The sequence below is a fragment of the Theropithecus gelada genome, chromosome 1 (genome assembly GCF_003255815.1).
Source record: "Theropithecus gelada isolate Dixy chromosome 1, Tgel_1.0, whole genome shotgun sequence".
NCBI classification, from domain to species: domain Eukaryota; kingdom Metazoa; phylum Chordata; class Mammalia; order Primates; family Cercopithecidae; genus Theropithecus; species Theropithecus gelada.
In genome coordinates, this window is record NC_037668.1 from 91,829,896 (window position 1) to 91,843,338 (window position 13,443).

The 13,443-nt window shown below is 41.8% G+C and overlaps 1 protein-coding gene across 1 annotated transcript in view; it reads left to right on the forward strand.

Moving 5' to 3' along the window:
• Positions 1-13,443, forward strand: part of ROR1 (receptor tyrosine kinase like orphan receptor 1) — a 411,106-nt gene that overhangs the window by 238,192 nt on the left and 159,471 nt on the right. The window lies entirely within an intron of this gene.

Here is a 13,443-nt window from a genome sequence, read left to right on the forward strand (position 1 = left end):
ATCTCACCTCCCCACCCCCCCCACTTTTTTATTTTTGAGACGGAGTATGGCTCTTTCGCCCAGGCCGGACTGCAGTGGCGCTATCTCTGCTCACTGCAAGCTCCGCCTCCCAGGTTCACGCCATTCTCCTGCCTCAGCCTCCCGAGTAGCTGGGACTACAGGTGCCTGCCACCGCACCTGGCTAATTTTTTATATTTTTAGTAGAGATAGGGTTTCACCATCTTAGCCAGGATGGTCTCGATCTCCTAACCTCGTGATCCGCCCGCCTTGGCCTCCCAAAGTGCTGGAATTTCAGGCGTGAGCCACCGTGCCCAGCCACCTCACCTCTCTCACTCTTAAGCTTAGAAGTTCCTTGTAGGTAGGGGTTTTTTTTTTTGGTCTCCATCACAAAATCTAGTACAAACTCTTATTTGTAGGAAATTCTCAATAAATGTGTGTGGAATGATGAGTCACATCTTACCTGGTGAGAAGCCATAGCCATATATATGTGTGCACATACATTCAGCAAACTTACTGAGTTTCTACTTTAGTTCAGGTATGATTCAAAGTTCTGAGATTACAGTAGTAAAAGGAGCTCAAAAATCATTGTCATAAATGGTCTTTTATGGTCAGCTCTCTATTGCCTACTGATCTGGTTTGGTTGTGTCCCCACCCAAATCTCATCTTGAATTGTAGTTCCCATAATCCCCACGTGTTGCGAGAGGGATCAGGCGGAGATAATGGAATCATGAGGGTGGTTTCCCCTATTCTGTTCTCATAATAATGAGTTAGTTCTCATGAGATCTGATGGTTTTATAAGGAGCTTCCTCCTTCGCTGGGCACTCATTCTCTCCCCTGCCGCCCTGTGAGAGGTACCTTCTGCCATGATTGTAAGTTTCCTGAGGCCTCCCCAGCCAATCAGAACTGTGAGTCAATTAAACCTCTTTCCTTTATAAATTACCCAGTCTTGGACAGTTCTTTATAGCAGCATGAGAACAAACTAATACACCCACTAATACATTCACTGTAAGTTGTATTTCCTCTCTGAGAGGAGATAAGTTTATTTTATAAAACAGCAATGGGTGAAGTTATTTTGCTGGTTATACTTTACTAGGCACTTTAGGATGGTGGAATGAAGTGAGATGTCTTTTCACCTTAAATCAAAGGACATTTAGAATATTTTTTTTCTATTGTGAAATTTGACCTGACATTATTTTTCTATTAAGTATTAAATCAGGCACTACATGTTATTCCTCTTCACCTCCAGCACCAACCATAATGCCTAGAAAGCAGAAGATTTTCAATAAATATTTATAGAATATGTTTAATGGAAAAGAAGAAATAAAAGACCCTGAACATTAATTTGGTACCTGCTCTGTGCCAGGCACTGTGCTGGGTGCTTTCATGTGAACTTATTCTGCAAGTTCCTTATGGTGCCAACAGAAAAATTGTATCATTGTACACTGCATGTTAGTGATCAGATGGCAATAGAAAAGCATCAGTGTGTGCTAAGAAAGGCAGCAGAGTCAGCAGTCTAGAACCCAGCCTGCCAGACTTGGAATTTCTAACAGACCAGCACTGTAATTAGTAGTAGTTGCCCATCAAGAAAAAAGTGTGTCGATAGTATGAACCTGCTGGCTGAAGGGAAGGATAAAGGCAGGCCCCAAACTCCTTTGTTTGTTCAACACAGACTTCCAGAGAGTGTGGATGGCTTTCTGGAGGTGTGAGGATGCTTGGCATCATCTTTCTCTAGAAGGTAATTAGTGTATATTCTTTAATTTCCATTTTGAATGAGAGAGGAAGATCATTTGTTAATCAAAACCTTATTGATTCCTCTGCTCTGGTCTAGGAACTCTATGAAAATTAGGATATAAAGACAAACTAGACAAAGGCCCCTGTCCTCCATGAACTCAGAGACTATTTGGAAAGACTGATCGCTAAATGCGTAATCAAAGCCTTCTGGTCAATTTGATAGATTGAGCTTTCAAGAGACACTTCTTCCAATCACAGAGATACTAGTGAAATACACAATGAAGAAAATTATCCATTGCCAGGCTGGTGCACAAAGAGGTGAAATCCCTAGGCTCCAGAAATGAAGAACAAGTTCAATACTAGAGCAATGATCTGTGAGGAGGAATTAAGCAAAAGAGTCCATGATAATTTGGAAACTATGTGTATTCCCTGGGGCCTGGAGTTTCGGTATCCCATGGGGATAAGAATTGGAGCCACAGGAAACAAACTTCCTGCATTAGGATATGAATGAAGAATGACTGGCCTAAGTATGAAATAAGGAAAATTCTGCTGAGGATGTGATTACAGAAATCTATCAAGCACCTTGGGCCATTGGGATCACCCATGAGAAATCAAAACCTCAGCCTGTACTACATGTGGGAATGGGGTTGGGGTTCTACTCAGGTATTGCACAAGCCACAAACCAAGAAGGTAACATAAAAACTTGGCCTGGAATTGATTATACTAGGAGACACTGACAGCAGCAAACCTAAAACCAGCTCTTAAAAATGTCTCAACATCCTCATGCATGAGGGTTTTCCACCAAAGACAAAACTTTAAAAATGAAAACCACAAAAAAACAATGGCAAACTCCTGCTGATGTTGAGCTTACTTTAAAAAATTATAATGCCTATAAAAGAGGGGAAGAAAGCCACCATTAGTAAGGGTCAGCAGACAAAACACATGGAAAAGTTCATACCTTAGAAACTAAAAACAGTGGACCAATTTGAGAGAGTATATATGTTTAAAACGTTCCATGGTGAAAAAGTAGAAACCCTGGGGCAAGTGCAAGATAATATGACAAAAAAGGCATATTTCAAAAGAACTAAATTAAAATTATGTGATTGAAGAATAGAGCTATGGAAATTAGAAGTTTATCAAACGGGCTTAAAGTAATACACTCAGGTCAAGAATAATAGTGGTCTGGGAGATAGGTTTGAGATAATATGGTGGTTTAGAAAATGGACTTGAGCCAGGGTGACTGACTAGGTTTGAATCTTGACTCCACTGTGTGTTTCCTGTGTGACTTTTGGCAAACCTCTCAACCTGTCTGTGCTTTGGTCTTCTCATTTGTAAGATGAGGTAAGAAAAGCACCTACTGCATAGAGCTGTTGTGAAAATTCACCTGGCCAGCAAATCTGATAAATTCATTGGAGAGTAAGAAGTGATAGCTGTTCTGGGTTAATATGGTTATTACTTTGAGCTTGATATTAAAATATCATGGGTACTTCGACAGTCTGGTAAGGCAGGCATATTTTAGGGTTGGGGTAGATACCTTAGATTCTGATAAATCATCCCATTCTGGCCTTCCACACTTGAGTGTTCATTCATACAAGTGACATACTTCTTAGCCTGGCAACACAAGATTCTCCATGGTCTTACCCCTACTGATTCTTCTTACCTCACCTCCAGTCCCTATACTCAATATTCAATTTATTTCAATAACCTGCGTCCAATTCCTTAAACATACCATTCTCTTTCCAGCCTCTATACCTTTGTTCATGCAGCTTCCTCTGACTGGGTTTGTTCTTCACTTGGCTAACTCCTCTTTTACTTAAGCACACCTTTAACATTCCCTCCTTCCCCATTTCTCCACAGTATCCCTAATGGACATACTTCTGAATAACACAGGCAGTATTCCTTCCTTAGTGGACCTCCTGGAGGAAGAGACAGATGATTAACAAATCCTTCCATCAACCCCTTTGACCATGCCATCAACAGTGCTCCAAATTATGGGGTACCATATTAGCCTATGTCTATCTTGATCAGAATCCTTACCTTGCTGTATTGAAATTATCTATTTCATGCTGCCTCTTTAAAGTCAAGGTTTGCCTTATCTATTGCATAACACCATGCAGTAGGTAACATGTAGTAGGAAACATGGCATTAAATTATTTGGGTTCAAATCCCAGTTATGGTGCGTAAATGCCTACCAGGTGTGAGGCACTTGCTAAGCAGGTTGCACGCATCATTTGAATTCACACCACCCTTTGCAATAGAACAGATAGGCAATTGAGGCTCATTTGGGCTAGAGGGTTTGATGGAGGGGAAGTGCCAGGATTCCCACCAAGACCTCAGGGCCAGGTCCCACCAAGACCTCAGGGCCAGGTCCAAGGACCATGTCCATTGTGACAACTGAGTGCATTCGTATCCCCTCCTCTTGTGGGGCAAGTTCCCTCACGTGGAAAAGCAGTAAAATACAATCCGTCTCTTGGTGGGCTTTAATGCCTTCCTCTTCACCCAGCTGCTCTGGTCCACCCATCAGTTCCACTGCAGCTCCCCAGCCACACTCAGTTCCCAGTGTTCTGTTAAATGAGTCCAGTCACTGGCATTAACCAGTTGCCTGTCTATCCTTTCCAACAGGAAATGAAATTTAAAAGAGACAAGGCCACCCTGGAAGAGCCACTGAACGCTACTATTGATGGCTCATGGGGGTAATTTCTGAAACAACTGCTTCAGAACCAAATACCGCCTAAAATAAATGGATCTACAGGGGCTCAACCTCAGCTTCCCCATAAGAGTGTTGGGGTGGGTGTGATGAGGGCCTCTTTCCCCTTCTACCATACTCAGTCACAAGAGGTCTCAGAGGTTCTCTATAGAAAGCTAAATGTTTCTTTTGGAGAAGGGGCTGGAAATTGCTCCCATAGGCAGCAGAAAGGGAGGGAACCTACTATTAAAAAAAAAAAAATACTGAGGCCTGTTTCCAGCTGCAAATAATTCTCTGTGCTGACAGACTATATATATGTGTGTGTGTGTATATATATGTGTGTATATATATGTGTATATATGTATATATATGTGTGTATATGTGTGTGTGTGTGTGTGTGTGTGTGTATATGTATATTTTGTCCTGGTTTGCCTTTTCAAATGGCTTTCTCTACCAGGTTGGAGCTTTAGTAGGGAAGTGTGCAGTGTGGGGCTTATAAACATGGGCTCTAAAGTTACTATGACTCTGAGCTTCCCTTTGCTCGCCTGTGGATAGAGGTATATGTATCTATTACTGTATTAGTCCATTTTCATGCTACAGATAAAGACATACCAGAGACTGGGAAGAAAAAGAAGTTTAATGGACTTACATTTCCACATGACTGAGGAGGCCTCACAATCATGGCGGAAGGCAAGGAGGAACAAATCAAGTCGTACATGAATGGTGGCAGGCAAAGAGAAAGCTTGTGCAGAGAAACTCCCATTTTTAAAACCATCAGATCTCGTGAGACTCATTCACTATCACGAGAACAACGCAAGAAACGCCTGCCCCCATAATTCAATCACCTCCCACCAGGTTCCTCCCACGACACATAGGAATTGTGGGAGATACAATTCAAGATGAGATTTGGGTGGGGACACAGTCAAACCATATCAATTACCTAAGGTGGTTTTCCTAGCCAACTAGCATGTCTGTGGGTTTCATGCCCATGTTGTGATAGGATAGCTGCTTGCTGGGTCGCAACAGACAGATACATCCTAGACTCAGCCCCCTGGCCTGCCTCTTCCTTCAAAGCTTCACCATCAAGGCCTATGACCAGGTTCTCTAGCTCAGGAGTGGTTGCTCCCTCTTGTCCCCACTCCGTTACTTGATTTGTCCTTGGCACATGATCTATTTAAATGGTATTGACTGGCCTATAGCTTAGAGCGTGATGCTTAGCTAGTCAGAATGGGGTGGCTGAGTCATTTTCTTGTGCTTCTAGTTGTATATATTTGGAGCTATAAGTTGAAGGTGGTAATGTAAGGATAGACTGGATCTTGCCTTGGCTCTTGACATGTGGCAAGCTGATGAACAGTCTTCCTAGGACTGGGTTGTCTGAGCGCTTATCCATCCTTGTGTTCCATCTTCAAAACTGGTAGTTGGTTGGGGTCGTAAGCAACATCTTTCTAATATTGATAGCACCATTTTCTTTAAAGGTTGTCACCTTGCCATTATCAACTACTAAAACACTTAGAGCCTCTCTAACCTCATATGGAAAATAGAGGAATGATTGGTATGGACTTGAAAGAGCTGGTATATGAATTAGATAAAGTATAAATCCCATCACAGTCTCTGGCATATATAGGTGCTCACTACTGTTAGTTCTCTTGACCGCCCCCTCCCCACCAACTCCCTTCTCTTTCCCAAGGGGAGGGCAGTATGATTTCACGAAAGAGCACTTAACAAGGAAGCTGGGTTCTACTTCCAGCTCAGCTCCATCACCAGGTCAATGGCCTATTTAAGCTCTGGGCCTGGGGGTTTTCACCTGTTGAAAGGGAGGCATCAATCCTTGTTCTGGCTGTATTACCCATTATGAGACTCCAATGCTGCATGACCCAGTATAGTAGCCACTACCCACCTGTGTCTATTGAGAATGTGAAATGTGGCCAGTCCAAAGTGAGGGGTAGCATCAGTGTAAAACACACTGGATCTCAAGGCCTTAATATAAAAAAGAAAATATCTTACTAATAATTTTTACATTGATTACATGTTGAAACGGTATTTTCATATATTGAGTTAGTAAAATACATTAAAATTAATTTGTAGTACCTGATCCTTTTTAATGTGGCTACTAGACAGTTTAAAATTACACATCTCACATTTTTGGTTTACAATATATTTCTATTAGATAATGCTGCTCTCAGGAAACAATCGCTGGAACCTTAGGTAAATGTAACCTGTGTTTCCTCCTTGCAGCATAAAGAAATGCTCTCATATCCATTCCAGGTTTAAAATTCTAGGAACTGCTTTTTATTAAAAGAAATGTTTCTAAACACTGATTTTGTTTGTGTGTGTATATATAATGCCTTAAAATATATAAAGATTTTATGTGAGAGGGATTATCATTCCTTATTATAGTCTGATCACTATTATAACTAGATTACAAATTGACCACTAATGGGATTAGAGACAAGCAATATCTGGAGTCATTTCTCATCTGTGGAGAAAAATATTGTGGGTTAAAAGCCAAAAAACACATAGGGATTTTTTTTTCTTTTGAGACAAGATCATTCTGTCACCCAGGCTGGAGTCCAGTGATGTGATCATGGCTCACTGCAGCCTCCATCTCTCAGTCTCAAGCAATCCTCCCACTTCAGCCTCCCAAGTCGTTGGGCCCACAGGTGCACCTCACCATGTCCAGCTAATTTTTGTATTTAGAGATGGGGTCTCACCATGTTTCCCAGGCTTGTCTCGAACTTTTAGGCTCAAGCAGTCTACCCCCTTGGCCGCCCAAAGTGCTGGGATTATAAGCATGAGCCACCACACTCAGCCAGGAACACCTTCCTGATAGGAGAGCAGGGATTTGGATATATGTGGGGAGCTTCTTGCCTGCTGTATATCTCCTGTATCCCTTTGCTGGCAACCAGCTCTTATTCCCTTTGCTTACACCCAGCATAGAAGTATGCGACATGGAAATCAGTTCCCCTTCAACCAAGCAGCTCTCTCTCTCTCGGACCGGTATTAATCCTCTTTACTTGACAAGTCTATTCATGTTAGGGAAAGGCACCAGCCAGATGAGGGATATGGAATTCTATCCGGAAATAGAAGGAAAATGACCCCTGATGGTCCATCTTGATTCTTCAAAACCTGCTCAAAGGGGAGAGATTTGCCATCAGCCTCCTCTGTCATCCAGTCATCAATGGAGCAGAAGGGTCTTCCTCACCATGCAGGGGTCTTTCCAGCCAGTTATTCCAGGTCTTGGCACCTAAGCCCTCCCATCATTCCTCATCTCCCCATCTGCGCTGTTAGTGGGGCATTCAGCCTAGAGGAACGAGGCCCTGGGGTTGCTCCGCAGATGGCTGCGTGAGCAGCACAGAACCCCACCTCCATCCTCCCAGCAACTGCTGCCCCAGCCCCGGCAGGTGAGCAACCGATCAAGCTTGGAAGTGTTTGTGCTCCTGTTTTTACCATTTAGAATGAGGAGAGAGCTTATCTACCTTCCATCTTGGGTCTCAGATTCCTTACTCCCTTGGTACTATTTTTAGTGATTCCTGACTAAGACAAGGCACATTTTTGGACTCATAAATAATAAGGCAGTCACAAAGAAAGTGTGTCTGGCTTTTTCCCAGGCTGTCTTTTCCTTGCCTGTGTGTCTTTTAGTTTGGATTTAAGCCTGTCTCCTCCTGTTGCACCCACTTCAAAAATGGCTTTAGAGTTTGGCCTCAAGGTACTTCCAGAAACCCATGGACTGGTGTCCTGCTCACAGGGATCATGGAAGTCTTTTCTAGCCCTGGGCCCACAGCTTTGGTTAACCTTATCTAAAGACTTGCTGGGACTTTCGGACTTAAGGGTCTGCTTGGCTAAAGGGAGGGGAAAGGGAGATCATACAAAGTGCTTTACCATGGGGCTCCTCCCTCAGTTTCCTGCTTCTCCTTCTCCACCTTTGCTTGTTGTGCTCTAAAACCAAGCTGTTCATTGTTCCTTATCCTATTTCGAGCATCTGCACAAACCTTACCATTTGGTCTGATGAGAACACCCTCCCCCAACCTTTTGTCATTGTTAAAGACCCAGCTCAGACTTCACCACTTCCAAGAAGGCTTTCCTGACTCCACCTTCTCCCACTGGTGATCACACCTTGTTCCTCCCCACGCCAGGTGATGCTTATTTGCAAGTATGTTCTTCCTCTTCTTCTCCCCATTCTTCTTCTTTCCTCATGCAAGAAATATTATTGAAGATCTTCATCATTTCAAGCAAGGCCCTCATGTGTCTCCAATTCAAACAGAGGTTGACCAGGAAAAGCAGTGTGGAGAGGGCTTTGAGAGAGAAAAGAACAGCGTGTCAAGCTGTGAACTTCTTTTTTTTTTTTTTTTTTTTTTGAGACGGAGTCTTGCTCTGTTGCCCAGGCTGGAGTGCAGTGGCGCAATCTCGGCTCACTGCAAGCTGTGAACTTCTTGAGGTCAGAAGTCATGTCTTCTTTATGCATCCTTATCTCTCCAGCATCTAGTACAGTTGTTTGAATAAAGAGAGAAATGAATGACTGTTGAAAATCAGAATATGGGAGCTGAAAGGTACTTTAGAGTAGCTGTCCTCAAGCTTTGGTGGGAGTTAGAATCACTTGGAGAGACCCAGGTTCATTAAATCAGGCTAGACCCTATCTCCTCCATTTTTACCATCTTCCAGGTGACTCTGATGACCACTAAAGAGGACCATTGATAGAGCAGTAATTCTTAACCTCAGCTGTAATTGGTATCACCTGGGAAATTTTAAAAATTACTAATGCCAGGGTCTGTTCTCCTCCTTCCCGCATTCTTATTTTATTGGTCTTGTGTGTAGACTGTGATTTGAGAGGTTTAAAAGGTCTCCAGGTGACTCTAGTATGCAACAAAGTTTGGGAACCACTGCTTTGGAGTTCTTCTAGGCTAACCTGCCCTGTAGTTTGACTCTTCATAATATTCTGACAAGTGATTAGTACAAGTATAGGTGCCTGGCACTTTGTCAATTTCTGTCCTCAATTTTCTGAGGTAATGTCGAAAAGACCTGGACTTGGAGTGAGAAGTCCTTGGTTTATATTTAAGCTCTGTGGCTAACTCCAGATTCTTGAATATTAAGATCTGGATTTTTTTCCCCCATCTGTAAAATGGGGAGAATACCAGCCTTCAAGGGTTGTTGTAAGTACAGAATGTAATGACATATGTGAGACAGCTGAGCACAAGCCCCAGAACTCATAAAATAAATACAGAGAAGGGTAGATTGATAGTGACGTTGATATATTTTTAAAATATCTGAATGTGTTGGCATAACTTCATCACTTTTTCCTTGTGGACATCGGGAGTAACACCTCCCTTTCTCATGAAATAATACCAATTATTAATAGATACCATCTGCTGAGGGCTTATGATATGCCAAGAACCATGTTAAGTGATTTACATGGATTGTCACATTTAATCCTCATAATTCTGAGATACTGTGACAGATTTACAGATGAACAACTGAGCCTTAGAGAAAAGTCATATTTTGAATAGTGACCTCCTTCCTGCAAAGATGTGTCCATGCCCTAAACCCTGGAACCTGTGAATTTTTCTTTATTTGGAAAAGGGGTTTCGCACATGTAATTAAATTAAGGATCTTGAGATGAGATCATCCGGCATTATCCCCAGAAACCTAAATGCCTACAAGTGTCCTTTTAAGACAGAGACAGAGGGAGATTTTAGACAGACCCACAAAGGAGAAAGCAATGTGAAAATGAAAGCAGAGATCACAGTGATGAAGCCACAAGCTCAAGAATGCCAGGGTAGCCCTCAGAAACTAAGAGACAAGGAATGAATTCCATTCCAGGGCCCTCAGAAAGAGTGTGGTTCTGCTGGATTTTGTACTTCTAGCCTCCAGAAATGTGAAAGAATACATTTCTGTTGCTTTAAGCCACTAAATTTGTGATAATTTGTTAAAGTAACATCAGGAAACTAAGAGAGATTTAAGCAACTTGCCCTAAGTCACAAAGCAGTGAACCCAAAATTCAAACCCATGTTCTTCACCAATATTATATTGCCTCTAAGCTGAATTGAATTTTGTAATAAAATGTCTTGGATTCATTGTTTCAACCAATGTTTATTCAGTGCCTACCATGGACAAGGCCTGTACTGGCTGAAGATACAATAATGAAAAAGGCAGAAACATTCTTCCCTTTGGATACTCTACAATTTAGTGGAAGAGAAAAACTTGAAACAAGTATTTTCACATACACAGAAATACTGAAAATCATTGAATTCCAGCAGTGATGGGTGCTGCAAAGGAGACAAATGAAAAAAATAAGACTTATCCTGGAATATAAGATCAGATCCATCCTAGGTAGGCCCAGCTAATGGCTGAGGTAGAGGTCAGCTCTTCATTCCCTCTGGCCTGTTTACTGAGGGTTTGAGGGCTTACAGCTCCACTTTAGCCCTCCTGAGCTTGCAGAAGTTGGTCCCAACAGATTATTTGGGGATAAAGACCCACAAAAGAAGAAAGACAGTAAATAATTCAGCAGAGAGCGAGCTCTGCAACCCATTGCAAACATTATTATGAGGCAGTGGAGTGTGTGGAAACTTCTTTTAGACAAAGTTTGAAAATGTTGCGTTCCGGTACCAAGCAAGATTTCCTGTAGGGTCATGAGAAGCTCACTAATCATATCTTTAGATTCCAAGCTATATTACTTCAGGGAAGTTTCTGTCAAGGCTTCATGTTTAAGTATCTCTTTGTCTGGGTTTATTCTGTCAAATGCTTATTTGCTTTAAGAAAAGTAAAAAAAAAAAAAGTCCCAAGCCTTAGCTGGTCTAGCAGCTTAGGAAGTTCAAATCCCCACATACCTCAGAGACCTCCTAGTCTCTGCCCCAATTGCTGCAAATAACTTATTTTCTGACCATTTTCAGCAAATGATTTCATTATCTGTGGGCCCAAAGTCAGACCTAACAAACTCTGGCCATTGGACTGTGGTTGTATAGAATTAAAACTGACCTACAAGATTTTTCTATGCATGGTCTTTACTTGTCTTCTGAACTCAGAGACCTGAATTCTTCCCAAAGATCCTTCCTAGGACTCTAATTTCAACCCCAACGTCCTCAATAGTTACATTCACGGCCGAGCACGGTGACTCACGCCTGTAATCTCAACACTTTTGGAGGCTGAGGCGGGCGGATCACAAGGTCAGGAGATCAAAACCATCTTGGCTAACAAGGTGAAACCCCGTCTCTACTAAAAATACAAAAGAATTAGCTGGGCGAGGTGGCAGGCACCTGTAGTCCCAGCTACTCAGGAGGCTGAGGCAGGAGAATGACATGAACTTGGGAGGCGGAGCTTGCAGTGAGCCGAGGCCGCGCCACTGCACTCCAACCTGGGCAACAGAGAGAGACTCCGTCTCAAAAAACAAACAAACAAAAAAAGTTACATTCACTCATTCGTTCAACAGGTATTCATTGAGTGCCAGCTGTGTGGCAGGCACTGTGCTGATACAGAGGTGAAAATACAAAATTTCTCTCTCGTGAACCTCACTTTCTGGTGGAGTTAGTAAATCCTTGTGTGGGAAGTACTATTATACCTGACACTTCCTGAGCACCATTTAATGTGCCATAAAAATGCTGCAAGGTAGATACTATTATGTCCATTTCACAGGCAGGAAAACAAGTTCAAGGTAAAGGAATGCAGCTAGTGTATGGCAGAGCCAGAATTCAAATCCAGGCTTTCCTGGCTACCGGGTCCATGTTCTCAATGACTATTTATTTCCAAAATAGTAATCTGTGTGTATAGGGAGGAAAGAAGGAACGGGCTTAGAAGGCTTTTTGCTGGTAGGATATCCCTTCTGGAAGGGGATATTCTTGATTACCCGTAGGTGGGTTTTCTTATTTTTACATTTTCTTTAATAAATATCCTATACTCTTATAGTCAGATAAAATATAAGTAAAAGACATAAAAATTGTAAAACTCATATGTGCCCCCCAAAGAGCTGGAAACAGGTATTCAAAAAAATGCAGGTACGCACATATTCATAGCTGTATTATTCACAATAGCCAAAAGATGGAAGCAGCCTAAATGTCCATTAGTGGGATGACTGGTAAACAAAGAGTGGTACAGACATACAATGGAATATTATTTGGCCATTAAAAGGAATGAAGTTCTGATACATGCCATAACATGGATAAATCTCAAAAACACTATGCTGAGTGAAAGAAGCCAGACCTAAAAGGTCACGTGTATGATTTCATTCATGTGAAATATTCAGAAGAGGTAAATGCATAGAGGCAGAAGTTGAATTGGTTGCCAGGGGCTGGCTAGAGTGGGAAAAGGGAGCAATCACTTTATAGGTACACACTTTCCTTTTGGGCTGCCAGATCTGTTTTCCAGTTAGATAGAAATGGTGGTTGTACAACACTGTCAATATACTAAATGCCACTAAATTATTCACTTTAAAACAGTTAATTTTATGTTAAGTGAATTTTGCCAAAATAAAACAAAAATAAGAAAACTCTAAATGAACAAAACAATCACATCGAAGCTTTGGTCTTGCTATTCTTCTGTACTGCCGGGTCTCTGAGGGCTACAAAAATGAATTTAACATTGCAATGCTAACTGTTTTTACTTAGTGTTACAGCCCCAGTTCTGAGTAAGAGCCCTGGCATGTCCACTAACAAGGTAACCCTAGGCCATTCACTAAACCTCTCTGCACTTCCATGTCCTCAGTTGTCACACAAGGGTAAAAATGTTCACTGAAGTCATTCCCAGATCCTAATATGATAATGTTGTGCTTTGTAAAATGTAAATTGACTTGAATATGTGTTTCTTTATTTTTACATCAAGAAACAGTAGGTGATCTGAAATTATCTCTGCTTACCAAGCATCTGTGTTAAAAGAACTGTGAGCATAAGGGGTGAAATCTTGGTAAAGTGTCTATTTAGAGGCCATGCTTTCTGTTAATGTTGACATTGCTGTTTTTTGTTTGTGGGTGTTTGGGTTTTGTTTTTACTTTATAATAAAGTTTATTCATGTAAAAAGGAATGTTTGGGCTGGGGCTAGGAGAA